Raw genomic sequence first — 24,624 nt, 5'->3', positions numbered from 1 at the left:
GCTTCCTAGCTTCTCGAGAAGTGTTAAAAAATCATTATTGTCCGGCTGATTGTGCCATCAGTGCAATGCGCCAAGCTACACATTATGTGTTAGAAAGGACTGCTTTCTCCAGTAGTATTACTAGGAGATCATATGATGCACAAATATAAGCATTCACGGTGTTACTCATCGGTAATCGATGATCTGGAGCATAATTATGATGTTTAGCTGCTAACTTAAGGCCTTCTTCTTGAACCGCTGCAGTCCGTGTGGTGAAGGTTCTCCCACAGTGCTGTTAGGTAGGAAGTCCCAGAATTTTGACCCAGCGATGATGAAGGCAAGGTGATATATGTTGATGAATGATACGCAGCTGAATAATTCTGATTAATCATATCAAAAGTTATTTTATAAGAAGTTTCATGGCATATCAAAAGGAATGATATGGTTTTCAGGGTTTGTTGAGATGTTCAATTTAGTGAGGTTAACTACACAGCTCCGTGAGCTCAGAAGATTAATGATGTAAAATAATGAGTATGCCATCAGTACATTATTTGAGAAAAACTCAGGGCATATCTCCAGAAGGAACTGGCATTCCACAAGGTCAACACATGCAACCCCCCACCCACCTCCCCCCTCCCCCCCCCACCCCCTTTCTGGTAACTAGTGCTATAGATTGCAATTCTAGGTGCTATGTAGCAACACTTTTCATTATGGTGACACAATTTGTTCCTGTGAAAATCAAAATTAAAAAAAAGAATATAATTCATGCTATAGAGCGACAGCAAAGTATCCTAAGGGAACTAAACTAATCTTCTGTAGGTAGTCTTACACTAATTAGGACAGTATGATTAATGGCTCAAATGAACAGTTTCACTATGATATAAAGCTATTCTCTTGTTAGCTCTAGTGTCCAGACACATCGCTGATGGATCAAAGAGTATGCTATTAATTATACGACCATACTCAGATACAAGTCTGACCACTGCAATATCTCGATGAGTGTTAGCGTCTTTTTTTTTTGAGTATTGAACTGAACCTCATGTTTTAAAACTCTACGGGATTTAGAACAGTTACAATAGTTGAAATATTACTGCCTAATACTATAATATGAATAATCTACTCATTTTTAAAGAAATAATGAAAATTATAAATTCGATGTTACAAAGTTATGCTTTTGTACAACTACATTCTCTCTTGCAACAGTTCCCGTTTGCAGACCTTGTCTATTTCAATATGGAAGCAGTACCTTTCTGATGATCCTCCTTTAGCAGAAGTGCATACCCCAAAGATTAGTAATTACCCTACTAGAAATAATCTGCTTCTTCATTATGGGTATCTCACATTACACCAGCAAACATACATCAAATTGGTTGGCAATAAATACAGACCAGTTTTTGCAGACTAAATTAACTAATATTTATTTACAATGAATTCTATTGAAGTAAAGATTTTCAGGAATTGTAATATTGCATACAATTGACATTACATACAAATAAATAAATTGGCCCAGAATTTTCTGGAAATTTGATGTCGTAGGGCCTGTTTTATGGTGCAAAGGAAAGAGGAAATTAGGGCATAAATGACTTACACTATGCTCTAATTTCCTGGGACTTTTGTGCCACTCTGCTGTTACCTTCGTTGAAGTAGTGAGAAGCTAATTATCATAGCCCTGTCCCTAATTCGCGAATTTCCTGAATTAATGTTACTTTTATCATTGCTGCTGCTTAAACAGTAAAATAATGGCGCAGGTGGGCCTTTGATGGCAGCAGCCTGCTTTATAGATTTAAAGGATCCATCAGCTGTTCGATTTACTATTTTCAAGTAAACTTGCATGAAATTACTTCAACTACCTGCTGGGAGATTTACAGGGATTTCAGTACTTTAGTAAATTAGTCATCATCTTACTATTGTGTTATGATTTCATGAATGCATTTAAAATGTGGCTTGCAGCTGTAACATTTCAAATCATGCTAAAAAGTTAGCCAGGTTTGTTTGTGGAATGAAAGGGATCGTCAGTTGATTGAAATGAAGTAGGTTTTCTTTAACTGATAGTTCTGTTCCTATTTGGTCCTTTTGCCCAGTGAATCAAATAAAAGGCCATTCTGTTCTGAATCATACTCCAACAATTCTCGGCAGTAGCCAAAGAGCCTAGCTCATGTATAAGGCTGACCAGAAATTTAAGTAGACTCACAAAAGCTATATATCGAATAACTATCGCACAAGCATGAACTGCAGAGATGTGAGAGGATATCAATTGGATCTAGGCCAGTAAGGATTGCAGCTATGCATGGAAGTACAATGCAAAAACCAATTTGCAACAGCCCATACACATTGTAATATACTGCTCATCATCCATTGTTCTAAATGTACCAGCTGCATTTTTGTTTTGCCTCCAATTTTGCAAAATGGCTAGGATTAAAGGTAGTTAAAAGCTCTATGCAGGTAGTGTTGCCTTTGCATATTTAGCAACATTCTCCACGATAAAGGTAACCAATAAATAAACATATAGACAATGTAGATCAGCAAAGGGAAGTACTACAAAAACGTGTATAAAATAGCAATAGCCAATAGAATTCTTGGAGGACAGAACATGGGCAGATATAAAGGAACAGATTTCTTACAGTCAATTCTTCTATTTATGCTGTTTTGAAGCTCAGCTAACCCTTTTACATGTTTAATATAAAAGTACAGTTTCACTAAAATCTTACACCCTGGGGATTCCACGGTTTCATATTCGTTTCAGTAAGAAACAGACAAAATAATTTTAGAAAATCCTGTCTGATAAACATCCTTGATTCTTTCAGGGCGTTATAGATGAAGTAAATCGTGGAAATCTCTTATAACTTATTTGGACATTGGCTGGGCTGCTTCTGATTCACCGCTATCCTCGCTGCAGTGTATTCAAATTACAAATCCAGAAAATTTTGGAGTAAGAATACAACTGCGAGATCGGTGTGCAAAACGGCAAAGTCTACGGCATATGAGATCAAATGGGCCAAAGGTCTTCTTCATCCAAACTTATCTTGTGAAAAGAAAAACTGTGTTACTACACCACATTTACTTTCCATTCTCCAACCAAAGGGCAATGCACAGCTAGCAGTATGACTCTTGTCTGTTGTCTTGGTGTCAAATTATTACTTGTAGTAAAACACTGCCCTTAAGACTTTCAGAAAGCATTTTCATGAGGTTCCTCATAAGAGGCTTATGACTAAACTGAACGTTAATGCAACAAAGGAAGCAACTCTAAACTAAAGAGGGCAGTTATCATTGATAGATCTATTGGGCAACTATGATCAATGAGTCCACAAGATATTGATCCTGTGACTCTGCTGTTCCTCACCTCTGTGGCCTGGGTTTAAATTCAACCAGTCTGATGGGACAAAGGTGTCCTTTCTCAAATGATAGGACAGGATGTGCATGAAATTCGTTTGAGTAGTTTCAACCCAATTCTTAGTGGGAACAAAAAATACACAAAAATTGTCTCAAATGGATACAAATATTAGCTATCTTCCACTCCTCCATCACCCCCAACACCCGCTCTCCTCCCCACAGCACCTTCCCGTGCGACTGCAGGAGATGCAAAACCTGCCTGTTATCTCCTCCCTTCCCACTGTCCAGGGCCCCAAACACTCCTTCTAGGTGAAACAGCAGTACTTGTACTTCTTTCAATTTAGTATACTGTATCCACTGCACACGATGCGGTCTCCTCTATATTGGGGAGACCAAACGCAGACTGGGTGATCGTTTTGCTGAACACCTCCACTCTGTCCGCAAGCGTGATTCTGACCTGCTGGTCGCTCGCCATTTTAATTCCTCTTCCCACTCCTCCTCTGACCTCTCTGTCCTTGGCTTACACTGTTCCAACGGAGTTCAACATACACTCGAGGAACAGCACCTCATCTTTCGTTTAGGCACTTTACAACCTCTGGACTCAACATTGATTTCAATAACTTCAGATCATAATCACTGCTCCCATTTTTTCAGTCAGCCAGTGTTGGTAATGGTTCTGCTGCTGTCATTTACAGGTACTCCTGATCAATCTTTTGTTTCTTAACCTGTCCTATTACCACCTTCCTTGCTTTCACCATCTCCCTTTTGTCATTTAATCACTCGTGCCCTCTACCCTATTACAGACCTTCCCTTTTGTTCTTTCCTCCCCTCCCCTCCCTCCTCCCTTTCCCAGACTCTGTATTTGCTCAAAAACTTTAACGCTTTTAACATCTTCCAGTTCTGATGAAAGGTTTTCGACCTGAAACATTAACTCTGTTTCCTTCTCCACAGATGCTGCCTGACTTGCTGAGCTTCTCCAGCATTTTCTGTTTTTATTTCAGATTTCCAGCATCCGCAGCATTTTGCTTTTGACAAATATTAGCTATCTTGCTCAAGAAAGCTATATGCATGGCTGTTATACAAAATGAAAAAGTGCATTGTGTTATAGATATACAACTCTGAAGTTAGTATTAAGAGAGTTGAAGCAGGGTACTGGAAGCTTGATTTTACATTCATTACAGTGATTCTGTGACCAGAGTTTTTAAGAAGTGTACATGTTTTTAGCGTTGGAACAGTTTTTAAGAAAGTGTTAGAAATTAGTGATATATTTTTGTTATATTGCTGATTTCATATATTGTAATCACACACAAACATCATTCAAAGAAAAGTAGACTGTTCTCAAAGATGTTGATTCATCTACCTCATTAGTTTCAAATACTAAATACACTATAAAATGGTCTCAATACACTCTGTTCTTCACTGAAATTGGTGAGAAAATCAGAATTAGCTATTCCCTAGGATCCAGCTTTATGTCTTTGGCTTTATTTAGATACATTGATTGTTATCTAACATAGATCAAAACTATGAGCGAGAAGCAGGATATTGGAAATTCTGCAGGTTAGTTTCTCCTTTCATAACTAATTGGTATATTTTCTGTATACAGCACATTCTGTCTATTACAGGCACCTACGGGACTGGCCAATTGGCTTTAATATGAGATGTATGTATAAAGATGTAGACTGAGAAATTCCATGAAAGGCCTTTTGTGCCTGCCCACCGCCCCCCCTCCCCCACCCCCACCCCAATCCCCTCCAACAGATTTTTCTCTTGGGTCCGAGTAAGAGGTGGAAATCGGCTCCAATTTCCTATACCTCCATTCTCAGTACACCAAATTACCACCTCTAAAAAAAAGTGGAATTTCTAGGCCTAGATGTATAATACGGTGATATGGCAATGCAAAGCCAATGCTTGAAGTGGTTATTTGTGATGGCACTGCATTACAGGCTCAATTAGATGATATCATAGACTAGTGCTCACATAGCTGCTACATTTTTCAATAGATATCTTGTGGGAATACAAAACAGAGTACACCACATCCAGGATATCAACTTCTAGGACAGCAAGTCCAAGGTACCTGCAGTCTGAATGTAAGGACTTCCTGAGCCACAAATTTAATAGCCCTAACACAGTATATTGTTTTATTAACCATTTTGTTACAGTAATATTAATGTTACAAGACCATCATAAGAAGAATGGACCCGAAAAGTCACAGCCATTCTGGCGGACTCTCGCCGTAAGTCCAACAGGAGTCCACCGAAACGCTCTGCTGGGACCCACTTATGCTCGATCCCAGCCTTGCACTCATATGCCCGGAATGGTCTTGTAAAAGCAGAACCTCTGTCGGCCTCGGCAAGGCCATTGAAATGAGGGCCAGGAGTAGGAATCCCCTGTTAGGAATTCCCAATCCTAGGCCCTCAGTCAGGACCCGTCGTAGCAGTGACGCAGGTATGCCTGGTCTCACCTAGCCAAAAGATTGGCCCATGCCAGGGTCGGGGTCTGGAGTCCCAAAGACAAGTGGGGGGGGGGGGTGCAATCACTTTTGTAAAATCTGTAAAGGAGCCCCCGACACAGGGGACCATTCAGACTGCAGTCAGCAGCTTTCAAGGTGGGAAGGGTGATGTCTCAGTATTCCCCCCGAGACTAGCTAGCTGCCTACCCAGTTTCTGGTGTCTTCAGTGGGGGGGACGCTGCAGCTGCGTCCCCAAACTGCCAAAGGCCAACTTGTGCAGGCCCCTCCCCCTGACTCCAATCAGCAGCCGAGTCCCACATTGGACGTATCCCAGGTTGCGTTCCTTGCAGATCTTCGGGGCCAATTTGGCTCTCGCACAAGCTGTGTCAAGTTCATAGCTGCAAACTGGCAAAGACCCATTTATCTGTCAGTGAACAGAGTTTCATAACGGTTATCAACATTTCAATTCCACCCTTCTACATCAAAATTTTTTTCAGTGATTCAATCATATGGTGACAGTCTGCATAGCCCACCGGCATGCATCTACTCATACTGCTGTCTCACTCTTATCACCACATTTTGCCATTGATTATTTACATATATTATGGTTATCCCTGAGGTGATTTCCTAATTGTCTGATTAAAAAAAGTCACCTGTGGTCCGCATTTTGGAATTAAAAAGTCTCTGAATCTGCTGACATAGGATCACTGATAGTGCTCACAATCACTAATTCTATCAGACAACTTGCAATTGTTATCTGCAATTTTGGGGGGCACTGTGATCTCCAACATCCTTGACGTCAACTAGGAATCATTAATTACAGAAACACTTGATGATGGTCTCTGATTTGACAATCCAATTCTTGCCTAATCCAGTGAATGACAGAATCCTGCTCTGCCACACTTAGTAAAAATCAGGTTGAATTTTTTCTTTGAAAAAGCACAAAGCTAGCCTTTAAATTCTACAACATGTAATAACATCACAATCCTTTAGGTGAGGGAAAATTAGGAAGTTAGAAGCAAGAAGGGGAGACCTGTGGAACCAATGGGTAACCAGCTTGTTGAATAGGTTACCAGGGAAGTCCGTTGGAGCAGATAGTAAAAATGGGTTGAAGAGGCAATTAGATATTTTTCTGGAGAGAGAAAGGATTGGGGGATATGGTGAAAAGTTGGGTAGGCATGGTTCAGCTATCAAAGAATTATGGCCTTCTTGGGCCTAATGACATTTTCCTGTTCCTAAAAATCCATGCATTAAGATGAACTGTTTTTCTTTCGTAACATATTTAAAAGGTGCTAATTGGGAACTGGATGGTACTGTGCATTAGAAAACTATCCTTTTACCTTGGGAACTGAGTTTAAATCAAGCACTTGCTGATGAGTTGAATTTTTATTCCTCCTACTGCTGATTGCAGGTAATGGGCTTGGTGCAGCTTCAACCCAGTTCCTACCAATCCTATAGCAGAAGAGAAGCTACAAGTACGGTTGGAACAAGAAATGTGTTTTTACATGGAAAGCATATGGGCAAGTCTTGCATGTACCTTTAACTTTAGTGTTACTCTGTACCAGATTATCCTCAGAAGCTTCAAAATTTGCTTGGTTTATGATATTAAAAATAGGCAAATGAGTCAGTGCTAGCCCCTTACTCATAGTCAAGATAAAAACAGTTTTTTGGATGCCTGTAATCTACTTTTATGTTAAGGACTGAACTTTTACTGTCTCAAGTTTTTTTTCGGCATTTGCCAGACTCAGTCATGAATGAAAATGTTTAGATATTTTTATGTGATAGGTTAACATGAACTCTGGGTTTTGGTTTCTAACTATCTTTTTATGCAGGCTCAGAATTACTGATTTGTTTATTTTAAGAGACATTGCAGAATCAAATGGCTAAAGTCTGGTATTTCTGAATATTTGTATTTTAGATCAATCCATCATTACATGTACTAATGAAGACAAAATTCAGAATGAATTACAGTCAAACGATTGGAGATTGTGCACAACTGTGGCTCCTGTTTCCAGTAATAGTTTTATATTGGTTGGTTTTAGAGGTTAGTAATGTGAGATTAAAATTTTATTTTCACACTTCAGTTTTTTGTAATAGTTCTTCATAGTATCATCATAGTCGGTACAGCACAGGAGGAGGCCATTTGGCCTGTGCCGGCTCTTTGAAAGAGCTATCCAATTAGTCTTATTCCCTTGGTCTTTCCCCATAGTCCTGTAATTTTTCCCCCTTCAAGTATTTATCCAATTCTCTTTTGAAAGTTACTATTAAACCTGCTTCTACCACCCTTTCTTATTAGAAAAATTTAAAAAGAAACAAAATTCATCAGTTTTTTGTGACTGTGGACCACTGAGAACTGACCTATTCTCCCCTTATCTTCTCCTGAATATCATACTTTCAACCATGAATATCCAATTTCCACCAAGTGTTACATCCATGATCGTGTAGGTTAGTATCATGTTACTGTTCTGATAATCATCTTAATCTCTCACTCTTATTTCCTGTTTTTTGACTTGTGTGTGTTTTGGTCTTGTACTATATTGGTACTTTTCATCCTAGTTACAGGGTGAAATTTGCCTTTTCAATGTTTTGGCTGAATTGCCCTGTTTGAACATGGGGACAGTGAACCCTCTTCCTGGTACACAATGTGAATTATTACTATGTGTATATATAAAAGCATTTAACTGTAGTTGTGCTTTTCAGCCAGAGGGTGGTGGTATTTTGCCATTTTTAATGTTTAATCAAAAATGCTGTGAAAACATTTGTAATGTGGCATAATTAACTGAGATGATTATTTTGAATGTAATTTCTAGTTAACTTTAAAGACCATTACTGGTACTTTAGTTTGTTTAATAAAATATTTTGAGGTGCATTTATCCTGGTTCTGTTAAGCTTGCAAATCTAGGAACACAGCAACAGGAGTAGGTCATTCAGCCCCTCCAGCCTGCTCTGCCATTCAATTAGATCATGGCTAAACCTGCTACACTGTTCTGTTGATCACTTACTTAAGTTTAAGTACTGCACTGGAGATATGGTAGATAACCTTGCTTAGAAAGTACCTGAAACAATAAATCTTTGATATGCTTATTGTGTGATATTTGTTTCATGTTGTAAATCAGAATAATAAATAGAATATTCATTTGAATGCTTACCAAAAATTGGATTATAAGTCTCCAGTGTGCTGCTCAAATACATCACTTGTCAGCCCCTAAAAAGGGCACTGGTAATATCCCAGAAACAGGAAGCCCACCCGACTTTCCTGGTTGCAGGAGATACAGAAAGGAATAGCAAAAGGTGAGAACCAGAATTTTAAATAACATTCAGACACAAAATATTGTAAAACACCAATTGGAAATATCAGAAAATGTACTACTTCACTTTTTAAATTAATAATAATACAAAAATACAGTTAGATATGGAACAAAGTAGTTTAAAAATAGAAATGACTTAGCATTAGTTCAATTTTTGACTTTGTCCCTTTAAAAATACTTATCTTTCCAGTCTGTCTTTTAAATTCCTATATCTACCAATTACCAACTCACAGAGAAAGCAAATAATATTTCCACCAAAGCTTCTAATGTAGTTTTTCCTGCCTTTTGAAATTCTCCCTCAGATACGGTCAGCACCTGGAATTCTATCCCTTAAGCAGAAAAGTTGAAATGCAAAATTAAGTACCCTTGGTGAACCAGAGATGCTCGATTAGGAGATAAAAGGCATAGTCTCGAACCTTTTAAAATGCGTTCATGCTGCAACCGATGCTGCAGTGATTGTATAAAAGCAACCTGAACCTGAAGTCAGGCCCCTGACCTGAGAAAAGCAGAGTGATTAGGCCTTCCTTCAGAATAGATTCGAGCTTTGACACCTGATTTAGACTGAACTGTTTTACTGCTGGTGCGAAGCTGAAATCGCTTCCTACTGATGTTAAACTTGTAAGGTGAATAAACTGTTTGACTAGGAAGGGTCCAAGTTTGATCCCAATGTGTACTGAATTAGCTGATTTCGCGACTTTTGGCTACAGCACCCCTGGATTAGCGTCAGGGATCGAAGGAAAGAATTCTAGTCCGTGTCAATGTGCCTCTGACCTTCAAGCCTCCTATTCACCAGGCCTACATGGTCCATGCATGAGCAAAATATGTTTTCTTTATATTGGAAATGTGGCAGGAAAAAAAATAGCACTGAATATATCCACAGAACATGAATTCGTCGAAATCAAAAGCAAAATACTGCGGATGCTGGACATCTGAAATAAAAACAGAAAATGCGGAAGAAGCTCAGCAAGTCAGGCAGCTTCTGTGGAGAAAGAAACAGAGTTAAAGTTTCAGGTCGAAGGCCTTCCGTCAGAATAAGTAATTATCCGAAGGCAAAAAATCACCGATGACCCGGAAGAAAAACTGTCGACGGTTACCATAGTGATAGCTATTTGGTTTCCGTTCTGTGCCTCTAAAATTTGCTCTCTCTAAAGTAACCGACCTTGCTGCGCATCTACTCCAAGTTTAATGCGTATTTACTTGAAGGGTGCGTTTGTATTGTCAATTTTGACGTTATGTATTGCTGGTAATTATTTTGCTGATTGATTAACACGGTGTTACAGGGGAAGTGAATGCAGTCGGAGCCAGTCAGTACTCTTCATACATGGTCGTATGTAGAAATAGCGATACTCGCCTGTGTAGGCGGACCTGTCAACACCAGAGAAATGCTCGGATTCAGGAGAGTGGCCTGTGTTGCAAACCCGCCTAGCCTGCTCAGAGTTTGCGCTTACTTTTAAGAGTGAACATACATCAGGATAGGCGATGCCTTAAAAGTCCAAACTGGCAGATCTCCCGCGGCGTTGTGCACGGTGAGTTGATTTTATAATGACAGGAATGTTCTACCATGTAGTACACAAAGGTAAATTCAGCAATTCTGCACAGTCAGCAAGGAGCCGCACTGGAAGGGAGTGCAAGGCAGAGCCAGGGATACAACACTTTGGTCCCAATTCTCCAACTCATCCTGCCTTCGAGTCCGTCTCCCTGCAGGGAGCATGATGATATCAGTGAATTTACCCAACAATATATTACTATATGGCATTGTTCACAGATAAAATTTAATTAAAATTCTCTTCCTGTAATTTGTCTCTGCTTCTTTCTCATTCCCTAATTCTTTTTGTGTCCTACTCTCTTTTTTTGACTTTCATCCTTTTGCTCTCTCTAGCTGTCACACACTTTCTCATTTAATATCTGTATCACACTGACCAACTTTGTTTTTCATTGTTTCTATTTCTTCCTGTAAGTCTTTCCTCTGTCACCTCTCTATTTGGTATGTCTCCATGCTATGTGGCTCTGAACAAGTTCCTTTACTGATCCAAAATATGTCCATTGTTGATGCTGAATTGCACCAAATACTATTTAATTCAGAGGTTCTCAAACTTTCTAATACTAAGCCCTGCCAAAAAATCAACCTCTCACATCCCTCTAGCTAAGGATACTCGTAAATTTGCTGAGTGTCTCTCTTCCTCCTCCTGTACTTGTTTTCTTTTCCTCTTCCTGCTCCACATTTGTCATCTCTTCCATATATCTGCCTCTGTCTCTCTTACATCACTTCTGCCTTTTTGCCTCTTGTGCTACTTGTATCTCTTTCTCACTCTGCCTCCACTGCAGGCTCTCAATTTATCCTACCAATCTATCCTTTTGCCTCTGCCCTTTATCCACTTCTGTTTCTCGCCTTCATTTTTTGTGCGCTCACTCTCCTGGGAGAGAAGCCAGGGATTATTTTTGCTCTCCAGGATGATCCTGGAGTAGTGTGTGGCCCAATTGCGCTTGACGTGGTCCATCCAGATATGATAATGAATATTTGAACCAGATATGCTTAAGTCTGAGCAACTTGGACTTGTGAGCGAAGATGAGGGCCATACCAGGAGGATCGACCAGGATGGGAGGGAGTAAAGGTTTTAATGGGGACATGAGCATTAAAAGTGAAGATGAGGAGTGATTGAGCAGACTGACAGCTTCAGAAGTATTGTGGCAAATGGAGAGCGAAAGGTTAGGCAGTTGGGATTTAGAAAGCATGGTTATAAGTGATTTTGGGGGCAGGGAAAGAGTTTTTCTCAAGAAGGAAGTGGGTTTTGAGGGGTTGAGGGGGATGTAGGTGGAGCGGAATGCAAGGAAGTGTTCAGTGATGACCTTGTCTGCAAGAGACCAGGGGTGTAGAGAGGCCATAGGTGATAGCAAGGTCAAGGGGGTAGCCGTGAGTATGAGTAGGAGAATTTATATAGAAGTGGAGGTTTAGGGTGGACAGGAGGAAAGTGAATTCACAGGAGGCAGTGCGAGGGGAGCTGAAATGACGATTGATATCACTAAAGACGAGGAGTCGCTCAGTGCAGAGGCTGAGGGAAGGAAGGAGGGAGGAGATCTTGGATCAGCCGGGAAGAGCAGAACTCCTCGATTCCCCCCTCGACTCTACCCAACTCCAGGCTCCCCTGACCCCCGTGATTCTACCCTATCGAATCCATTAATCATTTTTAAACACTTCAATTAGACCACCCCTTAACCTTCTATGCTCAAGGGAGTACAAGCCAAGTTTATGCAACCTGTCCTCATAATTTAAACCTTTTAGCCCCGGTATCATTCTGGTGAATCTGCGCTGCACCCCAAAATATCTTTCCAGGGATGCGGGGCCCAGAACTGAACGTAGTACTCCAGGTACAGTCTAACCAGAGCTTTACATAACTGTAATATAACTTCTACCTCTTTGTATTCCAGCCTGCTTGAAATAAAGGCCAACTATTCATTAGCCTTTTTAATTATTTTTATCTGTCCACTAGCTTTTAGTGATTTCTGTACATGGGCCCCTAAATTTCTCTGCTCCTCCACAGTTCTTAGCTTCTCACCATTTAGAAAGGTCCAAGGTGGATAACCTCACACTTCCCCACATTAAACTCCCAACTGCCACAGTTTTGCCCACACATTTAATCTATCAATATCAACTTCCTGCTCCCATCAACGCTATATACTGTGCCTCCCAGCTTACCGTCATCAGCAAACTTGGATATATGACTCTCTATTCCTTCGTCTATGTTATTTATAAATAGAGTGAAAAACTGAGACCCCAGTACAGATCCCTAGAGGACACCACTAGTCACATCTTGCCAATTTGAGTACATACCCACTATCCCAACTCTCTGTTATTTCCTAACCAATTCCCTACCCATGTCAATAGGCTACATCCAATTCCAAATGCTCTCAGTTTCTGTTAACATTCTCTTGTGTAGAACCTTATCGAATGCCTGCATCTGGAAGTCCACATAAATAACATCCATAGATACTCCCTTATCTACCACTTCAGTTACCGCCTCAAAAAATTCAACTAGGTTTTTTAGACATGACTTACCCTTTACAAATCCATGTTGGCCCTCTCTGATCAGTTCATATGACATTAAGTAGCTGAGTACATTGGACACAACAAAGGCTATGGGCCCTGATAACATCACGGGTATAGTGCTTAAGGCCTGCTCACCTAAACTAGCTTCCTCCCTAACCAAGCTATCCACAAAAAACAAGATAAATCTAATCTAGCTAGTTACCACCCTATCAGCCTCCTCCCAATCATCAGCAAAGTGATGGAACAAGTAATCAACAGTGTCACATAGCAACACCTACTCACCAGCAACGTGCTCACCAATACTCAGTCTGGTTCCCCATAGTCACTTAACTGCAGACTTCTCATGGTCTTGATTCAGACATGGTTGCAAGAGCTGAATACACGAGGAGAGGTGAGAGTGATTGCCCTTGGCATCAAGGCAGCATTTGACCGAGTATGGCACCAAGGAGCTCTAGCAAATCTGAAGTGAATAGGGATCAAGGGGACAACCCTGCAGTGATTGGAATCATACCTGTTACACCAGAAGATGCCCATAGTTGTGGGAGGCCAATCATTGCAGCTGTGGGACAATGTTGGAGGACCCCTTCAGTAGAACACCCTTGGTACGACCGTCTTTAGCTGCGTTGTCAATGATCTGCCTTCTGTCATAAGGTCAGGGAGAAACTATTTGCTGACAGTGTTCAGCTCTGTTCACAACTCCTCCAATAATGAAGCAGCCTATGAAACCCTACAGCAAGACCTGGACAACATCCAGGCTTGGGCTGACAAATGACATAATATTCGCACCATATAAGTGTCAGACAATGATCATCTCCAACAAAAGGCCCAACCACCCCTGCCTGACCTTCAGTGGCACCACTATCGCCAAGTACCCCACTATCAACATCCTGGGGGTCACCACTGATCAGAAGCTTAACTGAACCAGCTTTATTAATACATTGGATACAAGAGCAGGGCACTTGGTCTAGTGGCTCAACCCCCTGACGTCTCAAAACCCCTCCACCATATACAAGATGCAAGTCAGAAGTGTGATGGAATACTCACCATTTGTCTGGATGAGTGAAGTTGCAACATTCAACACCATCCAAAACCAAGAAGTTCACTTAATTGGTGTCCCTGCCATTGAATTCAGTATCCAACCTCTCCACCACTGACTCACTGTAGATGCAGTATATACTATCTCCAGAATGTACTGCAGCAATTCACTAAGGTTACTTTGACAGCATCTCCTAGCTCCGTAATGTATCCTCAAGAAGGACAAGAACAACAGTGTCTTGGAAATGCCATCACCTTACAAGTTCCCCTTCAAGTCATGCACCATTCTGACTTGCACATAAAGCATCATTTCTTCATTGTCACTGGCTTAAAACTCTGCAATTTCCTCCTAACACAATGTGGGTCCATCAACAGCACAAGGATTGCAGTTGTTCAAGGAGAAGTCCCACCACCACTTTCTCATGCAGACCTTCGCCTTTGAGGTATTCCAGTACAAATATAATAACAATGTTTCTTATCAAACTTGTACCTCAGCCTAATTATTACTGTAACTATTGTACTATTTTATCTTTTTTGTGAGAAAAATTCATTTACAAGGTACACTTACAAGTGTAAAATATAATATATTCGCATGATGCCATGCATCATGATTTCCAATTCTTCTTGGCATTAATGCAGTAACAAAATTATCGTTTTATGATTCAATGATTTACCAGAATCATCATCATCTTTAATAGTGCCAACTATAAGTTGTTTGAATAACTTAGGGAGAACGTTATTAAAGCACAAGATAATTTTTAGGCCGTTATTCTCCTCTAATAATAACAGTTGGCTTTGATCTTGCAGTTAAAGGTCTAATTAAAAGTCTTATCCTATAAAACAGTACGTACAGCACTGTGTAATATTAACACCCAGTATAATATTTCTATTGTAGGTAGGAGCAGTTGGTAGGAGAAGTAAAAAGCATTGAAACTGTTGCCTAGGCACAAGTCCATCCTAGTTTCAGTTCCTGAATATGCTTCATGTACGTTAGAGCATTAAAAAAAGTTAAGGGCAGTTTTTAAAGGACCATATTCCTATTGTTAAAGATATAATATTTCACATTTCATGTATTTATGAATAATCATTTTGCTGTCTAGTACAAATTCTACTGCAAACAGAATTCTGCCAATTCTAATTTCCTACCATGAACAAAAGTTGCTTGCTGCTGTGTGTGGTCATTTCTGATGCTTGACTACAAAAAAAACATTTCCTGTAAAGAGTGGGTAACAGTGTTTCTTTCTGTAGTTGTGTTTCTGAATCTGGCGATTTCAATTAGATGCATAGCTCCGGCTTGATGGTCAACAGCTGGCAAATAATGGCATCAGTGTATAAGCAGCACAGCACACATTGGTGACTTTGTAACCTAATCTTTAATAACAGAACGTCCATAATGGCCAGAAGCGCATTTACTCCATACCTAACGTTTTGTTACTGGCCTGCTTATTCAGTGCCCCCATTTGTAAAAAAAGAACTTGCTTCTGATATAAAATTTGCCATTAGACTCCTCAGGCAGAAGTCAACATTTTTATTTATATTCCCTTTTAGTATAATAAACAGTATTTTAATATCTGTATGCAGTATAGTAGTTTATACACATTTAATATCAACAAGTGAGTATAAATATCTAAATTCTAGTTTTCCATTTGTTAAGATTTCTGACCTTCATACGACTGAGGATTGTGAGGAAATAACATAAAAGAGAACGTTAAAGTCTTTCATAAACATATAAATAGAAAAAGGATAGTCAATGGTAGGATAAGACCATAAGAGATAAGAGCAGGAGTAGGCCATTCGGCCCCTCGAGCCTGCTCCGCCATTTAGTGACATCATGGCTGATCTAATTTTTACCTCAACTCCACTTTCCCGCCCTTTCCCCATATCCTTTGACTCCCTTGCTGATCAAAAATTTGTCTAACTCAGCCTTGAATGTATTCAATATCTCAGCCTCCACAGCTTTTTGGGGTAAAGAATTCCAAAGATTCACGGCCCTCTGGGAGAAGAAATTCCTCCTCATTTCCGTCTTAAACGGGCGACCCCTTAGTCTGAGACTAGGCCCCCTAGTTTTAGATTCCCCGTGAGGGGTAACATCCTCTCAGCATCTACCCTATCGAGTCCCCGCAGAATCTTGTATGTTTCAATAAGATCTCCTCTCATTCTTCTAAACTCCAATGAGTATAGACCCAACCTGTTCAATCTTTCGTCATAAGACAACCCTTCCATCCCTGGAATCAACCAAGTGAACCTTCTCTGAACTGCCTCCAATGCAAGTATGTCCTTCCTTAAATAACGGCACCAGAACTGTACGCAGTACTCCAGGTGTGGTCTCACCAGTACCCTGTACAGTTGTAGCATGACTTCCCTGCTTTTATACTCCATCCCCCTAGAAATAAAGGCCAATATTCCATTTGCCTTCCAGATTACCTACTGCACCTGTATGTTGATTTTTTGTGTTTCATGTACAAGGACTCCAGATCCCTCTGTACTGCAGCATTTTGTAGTTTTTCTCCATTCAAATAATATTTTGCTTTTTTATTTTTCCTCCCAAAGTGGATGACTTCACATTTTCCTACATTATAGTCCATCTGCCAAATTTTTGCCCATTCGCTTAACCTGTCAATATTCTTTTGCAGACACTTTGTGTCCTCATCGCAACTTGCTTTTCCACCTATCTTTGAATATCAGCAAGTTTGGCCACAAGACACTCTGTTCCTTCATCCAAGTCATTGATATATATTGTAAATAGTTGAGACCCCAGCACTGATCCCTGCGGCACCCCACTAGTTACAGATTGCCATTTTGAAAATGACCTTTTTATCTCGACTCTTTGTTTTCTGTTGGTTAGCCAATCCTCTAGAGCTCATTAGGGACCAGAAAGGAGATCTTCTTGTGGAGGCAGAGGGCATGGCTGAGGTACTAAATGAGTACTTTGCATCTGTCTTCACAAAAGAAGATACCAATGTCACAGTAAAGGAGGTAGTAGAGAAATTGGATAGGATAAAACAACAACAACAACAACAACAACAACTTGTATTTATATAGATAAAGAGGAGGTACTTAAAAGGTTGACAGCACTCAAAGTACAAAAGTCACCTGGTCCGGATGGGATACATCCTAGGTTGCTGAGGGAAGTAAGGGTGGAAATAGCAGAGGCCCTAGCCACAATCTTTCAATCCTTCTTGGATATGGGAGTGGTTGCAAATGTTACACCCCTGTTCACAAAAGGGGAGAGGGATAAACCCAGCAACTGCAGGCCAGTCAGCCTACTTCAGAAACTTTTAGAGACAATAATCCAGGACAAAATTAATTGTCACTTGGAAAAACATGGGTTAATAAATGACAGCCAGCACAGATTTGTTAAAGGCAAATCGTGTCTGACAAACTTGATTGAGTTCTTTGATGAAATAACGGGGAGATTTGATGAAGATAGTGATGAAGGTTGATGATGTGTATATGGACTATCAAAAGGCATTTGATAAAGTGCTGATTTTATCCCCCTCCCTGGCTGAATCAGACAGATTTCAATCTCGGCGTACCATTAAAACCTGGAGCTGAGCTTTCAATCCCATATACTCTCCATCGCAAAGATCTCCCACTTCCACTTCCATAACATTGCCTGCCTCCGCCCCTGTTGAAACTCTCATCTATGCCTTTGTCACTTCCAGACTCGACTACTAATGCTTTCCTGGCCAGCCTCCCATCTTCCACCCTCCATAAACTTGAGCTCATCCAAAACTCGACTGCCCATATCCTAATTCTTACAAAGTCCTGTTCATCCATTACCCCTGTGCTTGCTGACCTACATTGGCTCCTGATCCACCAACACCTCAATTTAAAAAATTTTCATCTTTGCATTCAATTCCCTCCATGGCCTGACCCATACCTATGCCTGTAACCACCTCCAGCTCTACAACCCTCTGAGAATTCTGCGTTCCTGCAAATCTGGCCTCTTGTGCATCCCCCCTTCCTTCACCCCACCATTGGCAGCCGTACCTTTAGCCGCCTAGGCCCTAAGCTCTGGAATTCCCCATCTAAACCTCTCCGCCTCTCCACCTCTCTCTCCTTTAAGACGCTCCTTAAAATCTACCTGTTTGACCAAGTTTTTGGTCACCTGTCCTAATGTCGTCTTCTTTGGTTCTGTAAATTTTTGTCTGATTCACAGGCCTTTGAGTGAAGAAATTTTTCCTCATCTTGGTCCTAAATGGCCCACCCCTTATCTTGGGACCATGGCACCTAGTTCTAGACTCTCCAGCCAGGGGAAACAGCCTCTCGGCATCTACCTTGTCAAGCTTTCTAAGAATTTTATTTGTTTCAATGTGATCACCTCTCATTCTTCTGAACTCCAGAGAATATAGACTCATTCTACTCAATCTCTCCTCATAAGACAACCCTCTCATCCCAGGAATCAATCTAGTGAACTTTCATAGCACCCCCTCTAAGGCAAGTATATCCTTCCTTAGGTAAGGAGACCAAAACTGTACACAGTACTCCAGGTGTGGTCTCACCAGAGCCCTCTATAATTGCAGCAAGACCTTCTTACTCTTATACTCCAACCCCCTTGCAATAAAAGCTAACATACCATTTGCCTTCCTAATTGTTTGCGGTACCTGCATGTTAACTTTCTGTGATTCATGTACAAGGGCACCTAAATCCCTCTGACTATCAACATTTATTAGTCTCTCACCTTTTAAAAAATATTCTGCTGTTCTATTCTTCCTACCAAAGTGGATAATTTCACAATTCCCCACTTTATACTCCATCTGCCATCTTCTTGCCCACTCACTTAATCTGTCTATATCCCTTTGCAGCCTCTTTGCGTCCTCCTCACAGCTTACTTTCCCACCTAGCTTTGTATCGTCAGCAAACTTGGATTCCATGTTGAAGTATGCCCAAAATAGCTGCTGCACTTCATATGTTATAAGCGGTGCCTTTGTAATTGACTCCTATGGTAATGGCAAATGGTCAGTGCTATTTGTCGGATATAGGCAGCTGCCCATGGTAGGCATGGATGGTATAAGTGGTGGGGACTGTATTCCCTTTCCTTCTGCCATGTGCAAGCACTATTTCCAGGCATCTAAGACAGTATTCCCACTGATTTTTCCTGTCTTTGACGCGATCTTAATTTACTTGGCTCTGCTCTTAGATGGCATAAGTAAGATTGGAAACAAATTACAGATGTGAATCTGCAGCTCACCACTTGAAAGCATAGTGTTTTGGAACATCAACAAGGTATATGATAACTCCACCTGGAATAACTTTTTAAAAATTCAGAAGAATATAATAATGGAGAGATTTGGTCAGTGTTTCAATGGCTGGACAACTTTAAAGTCTGGTTCCTAGTATTTTATTGAAATTTAGTGAAGTGTGGTAATTTCAACTTTTAGAAGTTATGTTGTGTTACAGAAGAATACATACACCTATGAATCAAAATTATATGTATGTAGGTTTAATAGGACAATCTCTCCATTATGGGGAGTTTTCAGCTTGCTTCGAAGCTTCTGCTGAAATACTGCCATGTTGCCTACCACAACATGTTTGCACTGCAGCAGATGTTATATGTGCATTGATGCAAACTTTAAAATGTGGTTGCAAATTTTTATCTTAATTTTGAATGAATTTTATTCCTGTTCTACCATTATAATTCTACAGTATATTTCATCAGCCAGTGTAGCCTATGTTATAGTCTTCTTCGTCTTCAGTTCATAGGAGGCATTCTTTGAGGAAACCGACTGGTCTCTCTGTGTATGTATAAAGTATATATTTTTAGCATTCCTGCCCCCCCTACCTCCCTGTTATGGAGCATTCTGCCATTCATTACATCTGGCGACCTAGCTGAGAACTACCAGTATTATTCTATGCTAAATTCAAATGCCAATTAACACTGAGATTCAAATCTCTGCCTATCCCAATGGGTGTTCAGTGCTTTGTCATGCCACATTTATTAAATTGAGAAAGGAATTCAAGTGCGTATAATAGTCATAAGACTTGTTTCTGTGGAGCAGAAGATTTTTATGTTTTAATGTTACAAAATGAGTCATAATTTTAAATGACTTTTAACTCTTGGGACTTAAAAAAAAATCATAGTGTAATATGAGCAAGTACGAAAGGGAGAAGTGAAAATGAGGAAGTACCGTCATGGCACAATGACCACATTCTCTGATGATCAACCGGTTTATAGATTCCAGTATTGAAGAATGCTGGAAGTAAACATATTATAATGTTGGCACTCAGAAGCCTACTCAGGTGCTTGCTTGTTGTTGGAATAGTTGAGGAAATTGTTCGTTAGCCTTAGCATGCATTTATGCTGCAAGTGTCATATTGATGTGAAGCAGTAGATGCGGATTTAAGGCTCAACATGACTGGCTTCTCATTCTGCTTTGCTTTGCTTCAGTATCAGGTTAGGCCCTGATTCCAACTTAGACTGGCATTTACACTATAACTGTAGCATCAATGCAAAGCAAACCGCAGTTATATTTTAAATACACCCTTAGAATCATGCAACTTGAACTCTAGCAACACTGTAGTACAGCAGCACTGTGAACTTTACACCTATTTATTAAATCAACAGTCTTAACCATCTCCTATCTGATAAAATAATTATATCCAATTTCCACCATGACCCATATTTTCAGACTGGTTTTATGAAAGAACCAACTTTTATTTTCTTCAATAAAACTTAAAGTTTCTCAGCTAGCTTTTTGAAGAAATTTATACTGCACCACCAGTTCAAAAGACACAGTGGCCTAGAAATTGGTCCACGTAGCGCTCGTTTTTCGGGCACTGCTCAGACTACTAAGGCCATAATATGGCGGGCAGGAAGCATGCACACATTTCCAGCTGAAAGTGTGCTGCCCACCAAGTTGGGTAAGGTGTCCTTTACCCATGCCTGAAGCAGGCGCTAGACCCTTTGCATATGCAAATAAAGGGCCTAACACCTGTAAAATCAGTTTGCCCTGAGGCAGCCGCTGCCAGCTTGGGCTGTACTAAGGAAAACCAGCCCTAGGGATCACCTGCAACAAAGAAGGTTATTAACTTACCTGAATGTGGAGCCTGGAGGAGTAGGAGTGCTCCCGATCCCATCCCTGGCCCCGATCTCTCCACTGCTCCTGAACTGACCTCCGTGATCCCTGATCCAGGCCTCGACCCAGGCCCCAATCCCGATCCCTGCCAACACTTACCGAAGGGCTGCTGCTAGCGTCGCAGTGGCCCAAACTTGAAGTCCTCTTCACCAACGGGCTTCATTTGAAATGAAGCTTGAAGTCCAATATCTGGAAAGCCTCGGGCCTCGTCATTCAGGCACGAGGAGTCTGAGTCACCCCACCCGCCTCTCGCCTGCCCAAAAATGGTCACAGGATGCAAAAAAAAAATGGTCACAGGCCAATTTGTAGGCCAGTAGCTCTGAATGTCCCTATAGGAACATTGTAGTACATTATTAGCAACATTAACTTATTTAAATTAAATGAATTAACACCTCCACTAAAATAGTAGAGGATGAAATTCAGATGAACACATCATGTGTTTGTGTGCTAGTATCCCACAGAGTAAGGTACAGTGGGGTCGAGTTCTCGCTTGCTTCCGCTAGTTATATCGGCAGAATTGGCCGAACCAGCGCAAAAGTTCGGCGAACTTTAAACGTAAGTGAGTTACACCCAAAACCACTTACATTTGTGCTTTCCCTGATCTTTTATGCTGATTCAAGATTTGATTTGCCCAAATCAGGCCCTGCCCACAAAACTGGCCACGACCCCAGGTCAAAACTGCAAGATTCTGCTGATTGTGCTGGTTGGGGAAGGCTCTTCAAATTGCCCTCATTTTCTCAGGTGCACAGGCACTAGTAGTCACATTTTAAAAGTTTATTCATATCAAAAAATATTTAATTTACTAAGAAACTGACTAGTGTACACCATTGAAACTGCTAAATGGATCAGTTTAGTTTTTTTTAAAGTCATTTTCAGTGTTTTTAAATCAGGTAACTCACAGGTGGAGGACTGGACATCCTTATTAAAATGTTTATTTTTGCAGATAAACCCATTTTCAGCTGTATTAATAAAACTATACCAGGTTACCACTCTTAAATACATCATGGAATACTTTTTAATGGGGGGAAAAAAAACGATTATGTCCTATTATGCTGCCCGATTGCACTGGTTCATGGAAGATTTTACATTTGTGATTATGCAAATGAATTTTAGTGGAAACTTGAAGCCTAACTTAACCAGTGCAATTTCAAATGCATTTTAGCACAATTTCCCGATTGCAACCAAAGCAAAAACTCTACCCTATTATTTTTTGCAAGTTTATCAGAGGCTGCCGGTTGCAAAAGTCAGCAAGCACAAGCCTTACTGAATATCTAGTGCAAGTTGATAAGCAGCAGATAAAATGTTTTACAACACACAACAGGAAAATAGATGGGTTTGTGACACATTTATTGTATTCTCAAGCTATTGAAAGGAGCTGAATTTGTCAACGTCATTTTCTTTTTTTAAATTATTTTTAATGTACAATAGCCAAGATTAAAAAACATGATTTCCCTGATGCCTTACTTTTTAAATCATACTCTTATCCCTTTTTTCCTTCAATTTTTTAAGTTAGATTTGTACTTTTGTTACACGGTATAATATTGCAAATACTCTGAATAGTACAATACATAAATCCATAGTTTAAATTTTTGTCTTTAGTGCTCCTGGCACAGAGTTTTGTGAGCTGGAAGTGCATGTTGGCAGAAGCCTGATTCACAGGTTCCGATTTTCCATCGATTGAAATTAACGGACAGAAAATTGTGAGGCAAAATTCCAATATGTGTTCCTAGAGTGCAAACCATTGCTCCAGGCACACTAAAGACAACATTTTATCCTGTATAGGATGACACGATAGGTGGTAAGAGGGAGTGGTGAATGGCGTAAAAGAAAAACAATGGGTTTATGGGATCTGAAAGTTGTGGAGACAGTTTAGGGAGGTGGGAGTATTGGGAAATGGGTTGTGGAGTTACTCTCATCCAATTTCTCTTTCTCTCTTTGCCCCTGATATCTCGTGCTCTGATCTCCCCCCCCAATATTTCTCCTTTTCCCTTCCCAATCTCTCTCTTTGCCCCACTCTTTCCCTTGATTTCTGGCCCCATCCCCAATATCACTCTCTCCTGATTGCCTGATCTCTCTCTCCCAGATATCTGTCTTTCCTTCCCTGATCTCTCCCCAAACTATCCCGAATTTCTCTCTCCTCATCCCTCTTCAACAAACTCTTTCTCTAGAAATCTCATCCCTACCATCTCTCTAGAAAACTCTTCCTTCCAACTCTCTTCAGCAAATTCTTTCACCATTTCTCTAACAATCTCTCCCACCCCATTGCTCCCTAGAACTCTCCTTTCCATCTCTCGCTAGCAATCTCTCCCCATCTCTTTCACCTCTTTTTCTCTCTCTCCATCTCTGTGTCCCTCTTTGCCTCTACCAACTTGTCTGTTCTATCCCCATCTCTCTTTGTGTCTCCTCTGAAATGGCTGGGATGAGCAGGCTGGAACGGCCAAAAGGAAAATTAAATGCCCAGAAAGCAGCCAAAGAAGATCAGCAAGCATAGGAGTGGTTCATGTGGAGGGTAGGAGCAGAGGCCAGGGCTAACCAGGTCAGGCAGTAGGAAGGTGTTGGATAGCTAATGGGGCCTATGGAAGAGGGGCAAGAGACACTGGAGCTCTGAGGAGGTAGGCAGGTGGTTCCAGAGAGAACAGGAGACCTAGGTCAAATAAACCTCGCTCAGGGAGAGTGAAAAATGTAAAAAAAAAGGTGGAGTGAGGAAGAGCAACAGAGTAGGGCAGGGATCAAGGCTGAGCAGCAAGGCTCTGAAGAAAGGTGCATGTCGAGGCCAGCACAGGTGTCAGGTCAACTAGGAGATGGAGAGCAGAGAACAACAGCACCACTTACTGTTGGGAGCCTCACATTGCAGTTAAGTATTTAAGCATTTTAAGAAAAAAAAGAAAGAACTTGCATTTATATAGCATCTTATCACTTCTCAGGAGATACCAAAGTGCTTTACAGTTAATAGTTTCTTTTGACATACAGTTACTGTTGTTACGTCGGCAAATGCAGCAGCCAATTTGAACTCAGTAATGGCCCATAAGGATCAAATACATGAGTGACCAGATAATCTATATTTGGTGTTGTTGATTGAAGGAAAAATATTGGCCAGGACATTGGGAGAACTTCCTATGTCCACCTGAGCTAGCAGAGGGGGTTTCAGTTTAACATCTCCTCTGAAAGATAGCATCTCTGACAGTGCAGCACTCCCTCAGTACTGCACTGAAGTAGCTGCCTTGGTTTTGTTTTGAAGTCTGGAGTGTGACTTGAATTCACAATCTTCTGACTCAGAGGACAGAGTGCTACCAACTGAGCCAAGCTAACACTTAACTTTGAAAATTAAAATAACCAGGTGTTACCTGAGGTTGTTATACCTTAGACATTATCCCGTACGACAAAATTGTTATACCCAGT

General features: G+C 40.6%; 1 protein-coding gene and 1 long non-coding RNA gene across 7 annotated transcripts in view; one reads left to right on the top strand and one right to left on the bottom strand.

Moving 5' to 3' along the window:
- Window positions 1-1,380: 1,380 nt before the first annotated feature.
- On the bottom strand, window positions 1,381-10,103 carry LOC137335223 (uncharacterized). 3 transcript variants are annotated; one of them, XR_010966366.1, is made up of 4 exons: window positions 9,431-10,103; window positions 8,908-9,014; window positions 5,966-6,182; window positions 1,381-4,381 (listed from the first exon to the last, which is right to left on the bottom strand). It is a non-coding gene; the product is annotated as an uncharacterized lncRNA (long non-coding RNA). The 3 variants fall into 3 exon arrangements; XR_010966367.1 differs by having other exon boundaries at window positions 9,483-10,103; XR_010966368.1 differs by having other exon boundaries at window positions 9,838-10,103.
- Window positions 10,104-10,164: 61 nt separating this feature from the next.
- Window positions 10,165-24,624, top strand: part of LOC137335222 (protein LKAAEAR1-like) — a 31,726-nt gene continuing 17,266 nt past the window's right edge. For 2 of the 4 annotated variants that reach the window (XM_068000459.1, XM_068000460.1), the window contains exon 1: window positions 10,165-10,592. The gene's annotated coding sequence lies outside the window, so the exon portion shown is untranslated. Of the gene's footprint in view, window positions 10,593-14,404; window positions 14,590-24,624 lie in introns of those variants that run through there. The other 2 variants (XM_068000461.1, XM_068000463.1) reach the window with 2 other exon arrangements.

Source organism: Heptranchias perlo, chromosome 19, assembly GCF_035084215.1.
Source record: "Heptranchias perlo isolate sHepPer1 chromosome 19, sHepPer1.hap1, whole genome shotgun sequence".
Classification (NCBI taxonomy): domain Eukaryota; kingdom Metazoa; phylum Chordata; class Chondrichthyes; order Hexanchiformes; family Hexanchidae; genus Heptranchias; species Heptranchias perlo.
Note: the sequence above shows the minus strand (reverse complement) of the source record. Positions and strands in the feature narration are given on the sequence as shown.